The sequence below is a fragment of the Triticum aestivum genome, chromosome 5A (assembly GCF_018294505.1).
Source record: "Triticum aestivum cultivar Chinese Spring chromosome 5A, IWGSC CS RefSeq v2.1, whole genome shotgun sequence".
In the NCBI taxonomy this organism is placed as follows: Eukaryota; Viridiplantae; Streptophyta; class Magnoliopsida; order Poales; family Poaceae; genus Triticum; species Triticum aestivum.
In genome coordinates this window covers 645,930,471-645,942,677 of record NC_057806.1, presented here as the reverse complement: position 1 = coordinate 645,942,677, position 12,207 = coordinate 645,930,471, and the positions used below count along the sequence as shown (strand labels likewise).

Genomic DNA, 12,207 nt, shown 5'->3' with positions numbered 1-12,207 from the left:
TTTTATCATATAAGTTTCCAGTCTATTTATTTTGCAATCTTTACTTTTAATCTATATCATAAAAATACCAAAAATATTTATCTTATTATCTCTATCAGATCTCACTCTCGTAAGTGACCGTGAAGGGATTGACAACCCCTTTATCGCGTTGGTTGCGAGGTTCTTATTTGTTTGTGTAGGTACGAGGGACTTGCGTGTAGTCTCCTAATGGATTGATACCTTGGTTCTCAAAAACTGAGGGAAATACTTACGCTACTTTGCTGCACCACCCTTTCCTCTTCAAGGAAAAACCAACGCAGTGCTCAAGAGGTAGCAACCACCGACCGAATCTTACAAGATCCACTGGAGACGCACCTTCACACACCCTCCGACGATGCTAAAAGCACTATCAGGACAGGGGCTAGGAGGGGAGAATTTTATTCCATCATCAGGGTGCCGCCACCGTCCACAAACCTAACAAAACTTTAAGAAACATCTAAAAATGAAGTCCTCTCGCCGACAAGGGTTGGAATGCACGTGCCCCTATGGCCCTAAGACCACAAGAGACGAGGCAAGTCGGCGCGCCGCCACCGAGAGGCGAAAACCTAGCCGCCTTTTCCCTTGGGAGGAGAGACAAAGGGGAGGATGAAGGACATGATCTTGTGTTACCCTCAAAGACCTCCAGATCAAGTCTTATACAGTCCTCTACCCATGGGCCGCAAATGATTGACAATTCTGCTAACTAGACTAGAATTATCACTTGGTTGCGAAATACTTAAAAGATGAGCTATATATGAATACTAGTATAACTAGAATCATCAGTTGGTTTCCAAATACACTAATAGGATGTGCTTAAATAACATCATATAGGAGTAGTAAATAGTAATAAATTCAGATTCAAAGTACCATTTATAGCAGATGATTCATTTTTCCTTTCGGCAGTGTGAATCCATCTTTGATGTGGCTGTGGGACAGGAGAGACTTCTTGCGCATGTCGATGCTGATCAGATACTCGACCTTCATGCATAGTTGTGGCCTTCTTCTCTTGTCGACGTAGTAATCTCCCAGCGAGAGGTAGATGACACCCTCCTGGTTAGGCTTCAGATATGGGTGCTGCAGCACTGCAAGCGGTAGCCCCTGGCGCTTGTAGGCCTCTGATTCCAGGAGCAACGTCAAGGGCAGCTCCATGTCGTCGTCTCTCGTCCAAAAGCGAAGATCTGGCACCAGAGTCCATCTCCGCAGCACGACATTGGTAGGGCGTGTGTTGTCACAGGGGGTCTCACCGTCGGCAGTGATGATGGAGATGAACTTTATGGAGTCCCTGACTGGGCCCATGGTGTGATGCTCCTTGGGGTTGGGGCAACTGTTCCAGAAGTCACGCCCTTGGCACTCCTCAGGGAGAGATGGATGAAGTCCAGCTCCACGTGGTCATCGTCCCTGGTACCGGCGGAGATCATGTCGCAGACAATGGCACCATGCAGGATGTCGGCCCAGAAAACCTTCCCTTTGAAAGCGAAGACCACGTCTGTGATACATCTCCAACATATCTATAATTTTTGATTGTTCCATGCTATTATATTACCTGTTTTGGATGTTAATGGGCTTATTTATACACTTTTATATTATTTTTGGGACTAACCTACTAACCCAAGGCTCGGTGCAAATTGATGCTTTTTGCCTATTTCAGTGTTTCGCAGAAAAGGAATATCAAACATAATCCAAACGGAATGAAACCTTCGGGAGAGTTATTTTTGGAACAAACGTGATCCAGGGGACTTGGAGTGGACGTCAATAAATCAACGAGGAGGCCACGAGGCAGGGGGGCGCCTACCCCCATAGGTGCGCCCTCCACCCTCGTGGGCCCCTCGTGGCTCCACCGATCTACTTCTTCCTCCTATATATATATCCATATACAGCGAAAACATCCAGGAGCACCACGAAACACCCAAGAGATCCCATCTTGGGGCCTTTTCCGGAGCTCCGCCGGAGGGGGCATTGATCATGGGGGGATTCTACATCAACACCATAGCCTCTCCGATGATGTGTGAGTAGTTTACCTCAGACCTTCGGGTCCATAGTTATTAGCTATATGGCTTCTTCTCTCTCTTTGGATCTCAATACAATGTTCTCCTCGATCTTCTTGGAGATCTATTTGATGTAACTCTTTTGCGGTGTGTTTGTCGAGATCCGATGAATTGTGGGTTTATGATCAAGTTTATCTATGAACAATATTTGATTCTTCTCTGAAATCTTTTATGTATGATTGGTTATCTTTGCAAGTCTCTTCGAATTATCAGTTTGGTTTTGTTGGGGAACGCGGTAATTTCAAAAAAATTCCTACACACACGCAAGATCATGGTGATGCATAGCAACAAGAGGGAAGGGTGTCTTCCACATACCCTCGTAGACCGTAAGCGGAAGCGTTATGACAACACAGTTGATGTAGTCGTACGTCTTCATGATCGACCGATCCCTAGTACCGAACGTACGACACCTCCGCGATCTGCACACGTTCAGCTCGGTGACGTCCCGTGAACTCACGATCTAGTAGGGCTTCGAGGGAGAGTTTCGTCAGCACGACGGCGTGATGACGGTGATGATGATACTACCGGAACAGGGCTTCGCCTAAGCACCGCTAAGATATAACCGAGGTGGATTATGGTGGAAGGGGGCACCGCACACGGCTAAAAGATCAATGATCAACTTGTGTGTCCATGGGGTTCCCCCTCCCCCGTATATAAAGGAGTCGAGGAGGGGGACGGTCGGCCCTCTCTATGGTGCGCCCTAGGAGAGTCCTACTCCCTCCGGGAGTAGGATTCCCCCCTTCCAAGTAGGAGTAGGATTGTAGGAGAGGAAGGAAGGAGGAGAGAGGGAGGAAGGAAAGGGGGGCCGGCCCCCCCTCCCAATTCGTATTGGGCTTGGGGGCGCGCCTCCCTCTTTTCCTTTCCCTCTACTCTATTCCACTAAGGCCCAATATGGCCCATATACTCCCCGGGGGGTTTCGGTAACCTCCCGATACTCCGGAAAAATGCCCGAACTACTCGGAACCATTCTAATGTCCAAACATAGGCTTCCAATATATCAATCTTTGTGTATCGACCATTACGAGACTCCTCGTCATGTCCTTGATCAAATCTGGGACTCCGAACTACCTTCGGTACATCAGAACACATAAACTCAAAATACCGATCGTCACCGAACGTTAAGCGTGCGGACCCTACGGGTTCGAGAACTATGTAGACATGACCGAGACTCAATTCCGTTCAATAACCAATAGCGGAACCTGGATGCTCATATTGGTTCCTACATATTCTATGAAGATCTTTATCAGTCAAACCGCATAATGGTATACGTTGTTCCCTTTGTCATCGGTATGTTACTTGCCCAAGATTCGATCGTCGGTATCTCAATACCTAGTTCAATCTCGTTACCGGCAAGTCTATTTACTCGTTCCGTAATGCTACATCTCGTAACTAACTCATTAGCTACATTGCTTGCAAGGCTTATTGTGATGTACATTACCGAGAGGGCCCAGAGATACCTCTCCGACAATCGGAGTGACAAATCCTAATCTTGATCCATGCCAACTCAACAAATACCATCGGAGACACCTGTAGAGCACCTTTATAATCGCCCAGTTATGTTGTGATGTTTGGTAGCACACAAAGTGTTTCTTCGGTATTCGGGAGTTGCTTGATCTCATAGTCATAGGAACATGTATAGTTATGGAGAAAGCAATAGCAACAAACTAAATGATCACCGTGCTAAGATAATGGATGGGTCAAGTCAATCACATCATTCTCTAATGATGTGATCCTATTAATCAAATGACAACTCATGTCTATGGTTAGGAAACATAACCATCATTGGTTCAATGAGCTAGTCAAGTAGAGGCAAACTAGTGACACTCTGTTTGTCTATGTATTCACACATGTACTAAGTATCCGGCTAATACAATTCTAGCATGAATAATAAAAATTTATCATGATATAAGGAAATATAAATAACAACTTTATTATTGCCTCTAGGGCATATTTCCTTCAGTCTCCCACTTGCACTAGAGTCAATAATCTAGATTACATTGTAATGATTCTAACACCCATGGAGTCAACGGGTCTGCAACATTCAGATCTGTATGTATCTTGCAAATCTCTATGTCTCCCTCCTTGACTTGATCGCCGATGGAATTGAAGCGTATCTTGATGTGCTTGGTTCTCTTGTGAAATCTGGATTCCTTTGCCAAGGCAATTGCTCCAGTATTGTCACAAAAGATTTTCATTGGACCCGATGCACTAGGTATGACACCTAGATCGGATATGAACAACTTCATCCAGACTCCTTCATTTGCTGCTTTGAAGCAGCTATGTATTCCGCTTCACACATAGATCCCGCCACGACGCTCTGCTTGGAACTACACCAACTGACAGCTCCACCATTTAGTAAAAACACGTATCTGGTTTGTGACTTAGAGTCATCCGGATCAGTGTCAAAGCTTGCATCGATGTAACCATTTACGATGAGCTCTTTGTCACCTTCATATACGAGAAACATATCCTTAGTCCTTTTCAGGTATTTCAGGATGTTCTTGACCACTGTCCAGTGATCCACTCTTGGATTACTTTGGTACCTCCCTTCTAAACTTATAGCAAGGCACACATCAGGTCTGGTACACAGCATTGCATACCTGATAGAGCCTATGGCTGAAGCATAGGGAACACATTTCATTTTCTCTCTATCTTCTGCAGTAGTCGGGCATTGAGTCTGGCTCAACTTCACACCTTGTAATACAGGCAAGAACCCTTTCTTTGCCTGATCCATTTTGAACTTCTTCAAAACTTTATCAAGGTATGTGCTTTGTGAAAGTCCAATTAAGCGTCTTGATCTATCTCTATAGATCTTGATGCCCAATATATAAGCAGCTTCATCGAGGTCTTTCATTGAAAAATTCTTATTCAAGTATCCTTTTATGCTATTCAGAAATTCAGTACCATTTCCGATTAACAATATGTCATCTACATATAATATTAGAAATGCTACGGAGCTCCCACTCACTTTCTTGTAAATATAGGCTTCTCCAAAAGTATGTATAAAACCATATGCTTTGATCACACTATCAAAGCGTATATTGCAACTCCGAGAGGCTTGCACCAGTCCATCAATGGATCGCTGGAGCTTGCACACTTTGTTAGCACCTTTTGGATTGACAAAACCTTATGGTTGCATCATATACAACTCTTCTTTAAGATATCCATTAAGGAATGCAGTTTTGACATCCATTTGCCAAATTTCATAATCATAAAATGTGGCAATTGCTAACATGATTCGGACGGACTTAAGCATCGCTACAGGTGAGAAGGTTTGATCATAGTCAACTCCTTGAACTTGTCGAAAACCTTTTGCAACAAGTCGAGCTTTGTAGACAATAACATTACCGTCAGCGTCGCTCTTCTTCTTGAAGATCCATTTATTTTCTATGGCTTGCCGATCATCGGGCAAGTCAACCAAAGTCCACACTTTGTTCTCATACATGGATCCCATCTCAGATTTCATGGCTTCAAGCCATTTTGCGGAATCTGGGCTCATCATCACTTCCTCATAGTTCGTAGGTTCGTCATGGTCAAGTAACATGACTTCCAGAACAGGATTACCATACCACTCTGGTGCGGATCTTACTCTGGTTGACCTACGAGGTTCGGTAGTAACTTGATCAGAAGTTTCATGATCATCATCATTAGCTTCCTCACTTACTGGTGTAGGAATCACTGGAACTGATTTCAGTGATGAACTACTTTCCAATAAGGGGGAAGGTACAATTACCTCGTCAAGTTCTACTTTCCTCCCACTCACTTCTTTCGAGAGAAACTCCTTCTCTAGAAAGGATCCATTCTTAGCAACAAATACCTTGCCTTCGGATCTGTGATAGAAGGTGTACCCAACAGTCTCGTTTGGGTATCCTATGAAGACACATTTCTGCTATTTGGGTTCGAGCTTATCAGGTTGAAGCTTTTTCACATAAGCATCGCAGCCCCAAACTTTAAGAAACGAAAACTTGGGTTTCTTGTCAAACCACAGTTCATAAGGTGTCATCTCGACGGATTTACATGGTGCCCTATTTAACATGAATGCAGCTGTCTCTAAATCGTAACCCCAAAACGATAGCGGTAAATCAGTGAGAGACATCATAGATCGCACCATATCTAGTAAAGTACGATTACGACATTCGGACACACCATTACGCTGTGGTGTTCCGGGTGGCATGAGTTGCGAAACTATTCCGCATTATTTCAAATGAAGACCAAATTCGTAACTCAAATATTCGCCTCCACGATCAGATCGTGGAAACTTTATTTTCTTGTTACGATGATTTTCCACTTCACTCTGAAATTCTTTGAACCTTTCAAATGTTTCAGACTTATGTTTCATCAAGTAGATATACCCATATCTTCTCAAATCATCTGTGAAGGTGAGAAAATAACGATACCCACTGCAAGCCTCAACATTCATTGGACCACATACATCAGTATGTATGATTTCCAACAAATATATTGCTCACTCCATAGTTCCGGAGAACGGCATTTTAGTCATCTTGCCCATGAGGCATGGTTCGCAAGTACCAAGTGATTCATAATCAAGTGATTCCAGAAGTCCATCAGAATGGAGTTTCTTCATGCGCTTTACACCAATATGACCTAAACGGCAGTGCCACAAATAAGTTGTACTATCATTATCAACTCTGCATCTTTTGGCTTCAATACTATGAACATGTGTATCACTACTATCAAGATTTAGTAAAAATAGACTACTCATCAGGTTGCATGACCATAAAAGATATTACTCATATAAATAGAACAACCGTTATTCTCTGATTTAAATGAATAACCATCTCGCATCAAACAAGATCCATATATAATGTTCATGCTCAACGTTGGCACCAAATAACAATTATTTAGGTCTAATACTAATCCCGAAGGTAGATGTAGAGGTAGCGTGCCGACGGCGATCACATCGACTTTGGGACCATTTCTCATGCGCACCGTCCCTTGTCCTTAGCCAATCTTCGCTTAATCCGTAGCCCCTGTTTCGAGTTTCAAATGTTAGCAACTGAACCAGTATCAAATACCCAGGCACTACTGCGAGCATTAGTAAGGTACGCATCAATAACATGTATATCAAATAGACCTTTCACTTTGCCATCCTTCTTCTCCGCCAAATACTTGGGGCAGTTCCGCTTCTAGTGACCAGTTCCTTTGCAGTAGAAGCACTTAGTCTCAGGCTTAGGTCCAAACTTGGGTTTCTTCACTTGAGCAGCAACTGGCTTGCTGTTCTTCTTGAAGTTCCCCTTCTTCACTTTACCCTTTTTCTTGAAACTGGTGGTCTTGTTGACCATTACCACTTGATGCTCTTTCTTGATTTCTACCTCCACAGCCTTTAGCATTGCGAAGAGCTCGGGAATCGTCTTATCCATCCCTTGCATATTGTAGTTCATCACGAAGCTCTTGTAGCTTGGTGGCAATGATTGAAGAACTCTGTCAATGACACTATCATCAAGAAGATTAAATCCCAGTTGAGTCAAGTGGTTGTGGTACCCAGATATTCTGAGTATATGTTCACTGATAGAACTATTCTCATCCATCTTGCAGCTATAGAACTTATTGGAGACTTCATATCTCTCAATCCAGGCATTTGCTTGAAATATTAACTTCAACTCCTGGAACATCTCATATGCTCCATGACTTTCAAAACGTTGTTGAAGCCCCGGTTCTAAGCCGTAAATGTAGGATCGAAAGAATGTCTAGAGGGGGGGAGTGATTAGACTACTTGACCAAATAAAAACTTAACCTTTTCCCAATTTTAGTTCTTGGCAGATTTTAGCTATTGTAGGACAAGTCAAGCAATCATCACACAATTCAAGCAAGCATGCAAAGAGTATATTGGCAGTGGAAAGTAAAGCATGCAACTTGCAAGAATATAAAGGGAAGGGTTTGGAGAATTCAAACGCAATTGGAGACACGGATGTTTTTCCCGTGGTTCGGATAGGTGGTGCTATCCTACATCCACGTTGATGGAGACTTCAACCCACGAAGGGTAACGGTTGCGCGAGTTCATGGAGGGCTCCACCCACAAAGGGTAACGGTTGCGCGAGTCCACGGAGGGCTCCACCCACAAAGGGTCCACGAAGAAGCAACCACCCACAAAGGGTCCACGAAGAAGCAACCTTGTCTATCCCACCATGGCCATCGCCCACGAAGGACTTGCCTCACTAGCGGTAGATCTTCACGAAGTAGGCGATCTCCTTGCCCTTACAAACTCCTTGGTTCAACTCTACAATCTTTTTGGAGGCTCCCAAGTGACACCTAGCCAATCTAGGAGACACCACTCTCTAAGAAGTAACAAATGGTGTGTAGGTAATGAACTCCTTGCTCTTGTGCTTCAAATGATAGTCTCCCCAACACTCAACTCTCTCTCATAGGATTTGGATTTGGTGGAAAGAAGATTTGAGTGGAAAGCAACTTGGGGAAGGCTAGAGATCAAGATTCATATGGTAGGAATGGAATATCTTGGTCTCAACACATGAGTAGGTGGTTCTCTCTCAGAACATATGAGTTGGAATTGTGTATGTGTTCTGATGGCTCTCTCCACGAATGGAGAGGAGGTGGAGGGGTATATATAGCCTCCACACAAAATCCAACCGTTACACACAGTTTTCCAATCTCGGTGGGACCGAATCAACAAACTCGGTCGGACCGAAAAGGTAAACCTAGTGACCGTTAGAGATTTTCGGTGGGACTGACATGCAACTCGGTAGGACCGATATGGTTATGGTTTGGGCATAACATAATCTCGGTGAGACCGATTACACAAACTCGGTGAGACCAATTTTGGTAATTAGCTCACCAGAGAGTTGGTCAGGCAAACTCGGTGGGACCGATTTGCTCTTTCGGTGAGACCGAAAAGTTACAAAAAGGAAACACTGAATTTACATTGCAATCTCGGTGGGACCGATTCGCTCTTTCGGTGAGACCGAAAAGTTACAAAAGGGAAACAGAGAGTTTGCAATCCCATCTCGGTGAGACCGAGATCCCTATCGGTAGAACCGAATTGCTAGGGTTTGGCAGTGGCTTATGACAAGTGAAACTCGGTGGCGCCGGATAGGAAGAATCGGTAGGACCGAGTTTGGCTTAGGGTTTAGGTCATATGTGGATATGGGAAAGTAGTTGAGGGTTTTGGAGCATATCACTAAGCATGAAGCAAGAGGCTCATTAAGCAACACCTCATCCCTCCTTGATAGTATTGGCTTTTCCTAAAGACTCAATGTGATCTTGGATCACTAAAATATAAAATGAAGAGTCTTGAGCTTTTGAGCTTGAGCCAATCCCTTGTCCTTAGCATTTTGAGGGTTCCACTTTCACATCCATGCCATGCCAATCATTGAGCTTTCCTGAAATAATCATCTTGGAATAGCATTAGCTCAATGAGCTATATGTTGTTATGAATTACCAAAACCACCTAGGGATAGTTGCACTTTCAGTAAAGCATGGCACACTTAACTATCGAGTAGTCATCAACTTTGCTCTGCCAGGTGCTCATAACATCTCGTGTTGCTCCTGCAACGGATTTGTCACCTAGCGGTGCTTCCAGGACGTAAGTCTTCTGTGCAGCAATGAGGATAATCCTCAAGTTATGGACCCAGTCCGTGTAGTTGCCATCATCTTTCAACTTAGCTTTCTCTAGGAACGCATTAAAATTCAACGGAACAACAGCACGGGCCATCTATCTACAACAACATAGACATGCAAAATACTATCAGGTACGAAGTTCATGATAAATTAAAGTTCAATTAATCAAATTACTTAAGAACTCCCACTTAGATAGACATCTCTCTAATCATCTAAGCGACCACGTGATCCATATCAACTAAACCATGTCCGATCATCACGTGAGATGGAGTACTTTTCAATGGTGAACATCACTATGTTGATCATATCGACTATATGATTCACGCTCGACCTTTCGATCTTAGTGTTCCGAGGCCATATATGCATATGCTAGGCTCGTAAAGTTTAACCCGAGTATTCCGTGTGTGCAAAACTGGCTTGCACCCATTGTATGTGAACGCAGAGCTTATCACACCCGATCATCACATGGTGTCTCGGCACGACGAACTGTAGGAACGGTGCATACTCAGGGAGAACACTTATACCTTGAAATTTAGTGAGAGATCATCTTATAATGCTACCACCGAACTAAGCAAAATAGGATGCATAAAGGATAAACAATACATGCAATCAATATAAGTGATATGATATGGCCATCATCATCTTGTGCCTTTGATCTCCATGTCCCAAGCACTATCATGATCACCATCATCACCGGCTTGACACCTTGATCTCCATCAAAGTATCATTTTCGTCTCACCAACTATTGCTTCTACGACTATCGCTACCGCTTAGTGATAAAGTAAAGCAATTACATGGCGATTGCATTTCATACAATAAAGCGACAACCATATGGCTCCTGCCAGTTGCCGATAACTGTGTTAAAAAACATGATCATCTCATACAATAAAATTTAGCATCATTTATTGACCATATCACATCACAACATGCCCTGGAAAAACAAGTTAGATGCCCTCTACTTTGTTGTTGCAAGTTTTACGTGGCTGCTACGCGCTGAGCAAGAACCGTTCTTACCTACGCATCAAAAACCACAATGCGGTATAGTGATTGCCTTTTGAACTTCAGAAAGAACCCTGTTCATTGAATCCGATTCAACTAAAGCTGGAGAAACAGACACCCACTAGCCACCTGTGTGTGAAGAACATCGGTAGAACCAGTCTCGCGTAAGCGTACGCGTAATGTCGGTCTGGGCCGCTTCATCCGACAATGCCGCTGAATCAAGAATCAACTAGTGACGACAAGCAATATGTATATACCCACGCCCACAACTCCTTTGTGTTCTACTCGTGCATATAACATCTACGCATAAACCTGGCTCTGATGTCACTGTTGGGGAACGCAGTAATTTCAAAATATTTCCTACGCACACGCAAGATCATGGTGATGCATAGCAACGAGAGGGAAGAGTGTCGTAGACCGTAAGTGGAAGCGTTATGACAACGTGGTTGATGTAGTCGTACGTCTTCACGATCGACCGATCCCTAGTACCGAACGTACGGCACCTCCGCGATCTGCACACATTCAGCTCGGTGACGTCCCGCGAACTCATGATCCAGTAGAGCTTCGAGGAAGAGTTTCGTCAGCACGGCGTGATGACGGTGATGATGATGCTACCAGAACAGGGCTTCGCCTAAGCACCGCTACGATATAATCGAGGTGGATTATGGTGGAAGGGGGCACCGCACGCGGCTAAAAGATCAATGATCAACTTGTGTGTCCATGGGGTTCCCCCTCCCCCGTATATAAAGGAGTGGAGGAGGGGGAGGGTCGGCCCTCTCTATGGTGCGCCCTAGGAGAGTCCTACTCCCTCCAGGAGTAGGATTCCCCCCTTCCAAGTAGGAGTAGGATTGTAGGAGAGGAAGGAAGGAGGAGAGAGGGAGTAAGGAAAGGGGGGCCGGCCCCCCCTCCCAATTCGTATTGGTCTTGGGGGCGCGCCTCCCTCTTTTCCTTTCCCTCTACTCTATTCCACTAAGGCCCAATATGGCCCATATACTCCCCGGGGGTTTTTGGTAACCTCTCGATACTCCGGAAAAATGCCCGAACCACTTGGAACCATTCTAATGTCCAAACATAGGCTTCCAATATATCAATCTTTATGTATCGACCATTACGAGACTCCTCGTCATGTCCTTGATCAAATCTGGGACTCCGAACTACCTTCGGTACATCAGAACACATAAACTCAAAATACCGATCGTCACCGAACGTTAAGCGTGCGGACCCTACGGGTTCGAGAACTATGTAGACATGACCGAGACTCAATTCCGTTCAATAACCAATAGCAGAACCTGGATGCTCATATTGGTTCCTACATATTCTACGAAGATCTTTATCAGTCAAACCGCATAATGGTATACGTTGTTCCCTTTGTCATCGGTATGTTACTTGCCCGAGATTCGATCGTCGGTATCTCAATACCTAGTTCAATGTCGTTACCGGCAAGTCTATTTACTCGTTCCGTAATGCTACATCTCATAACTAACTCATTAGCTACATTGCTTGCAAGGCTTATTGTGATGTACATTACCGAGAGGGCCCAGAGATACCTCTT

The 12,207-nt window shown here is 44.2% G+C and overlaps 1 pseudogene; it reads right to left on the bottom strand.

Moving 5' to 3' along the window:
• Positions 1-888: 888 nt before the first annotated feature.
• LOC123101704 (uncharacterized) overlaps positions 889-12,207 on the bottom strand; it is a 28,089-nt pseudogene continuing 16,770 nt past the window's right edge.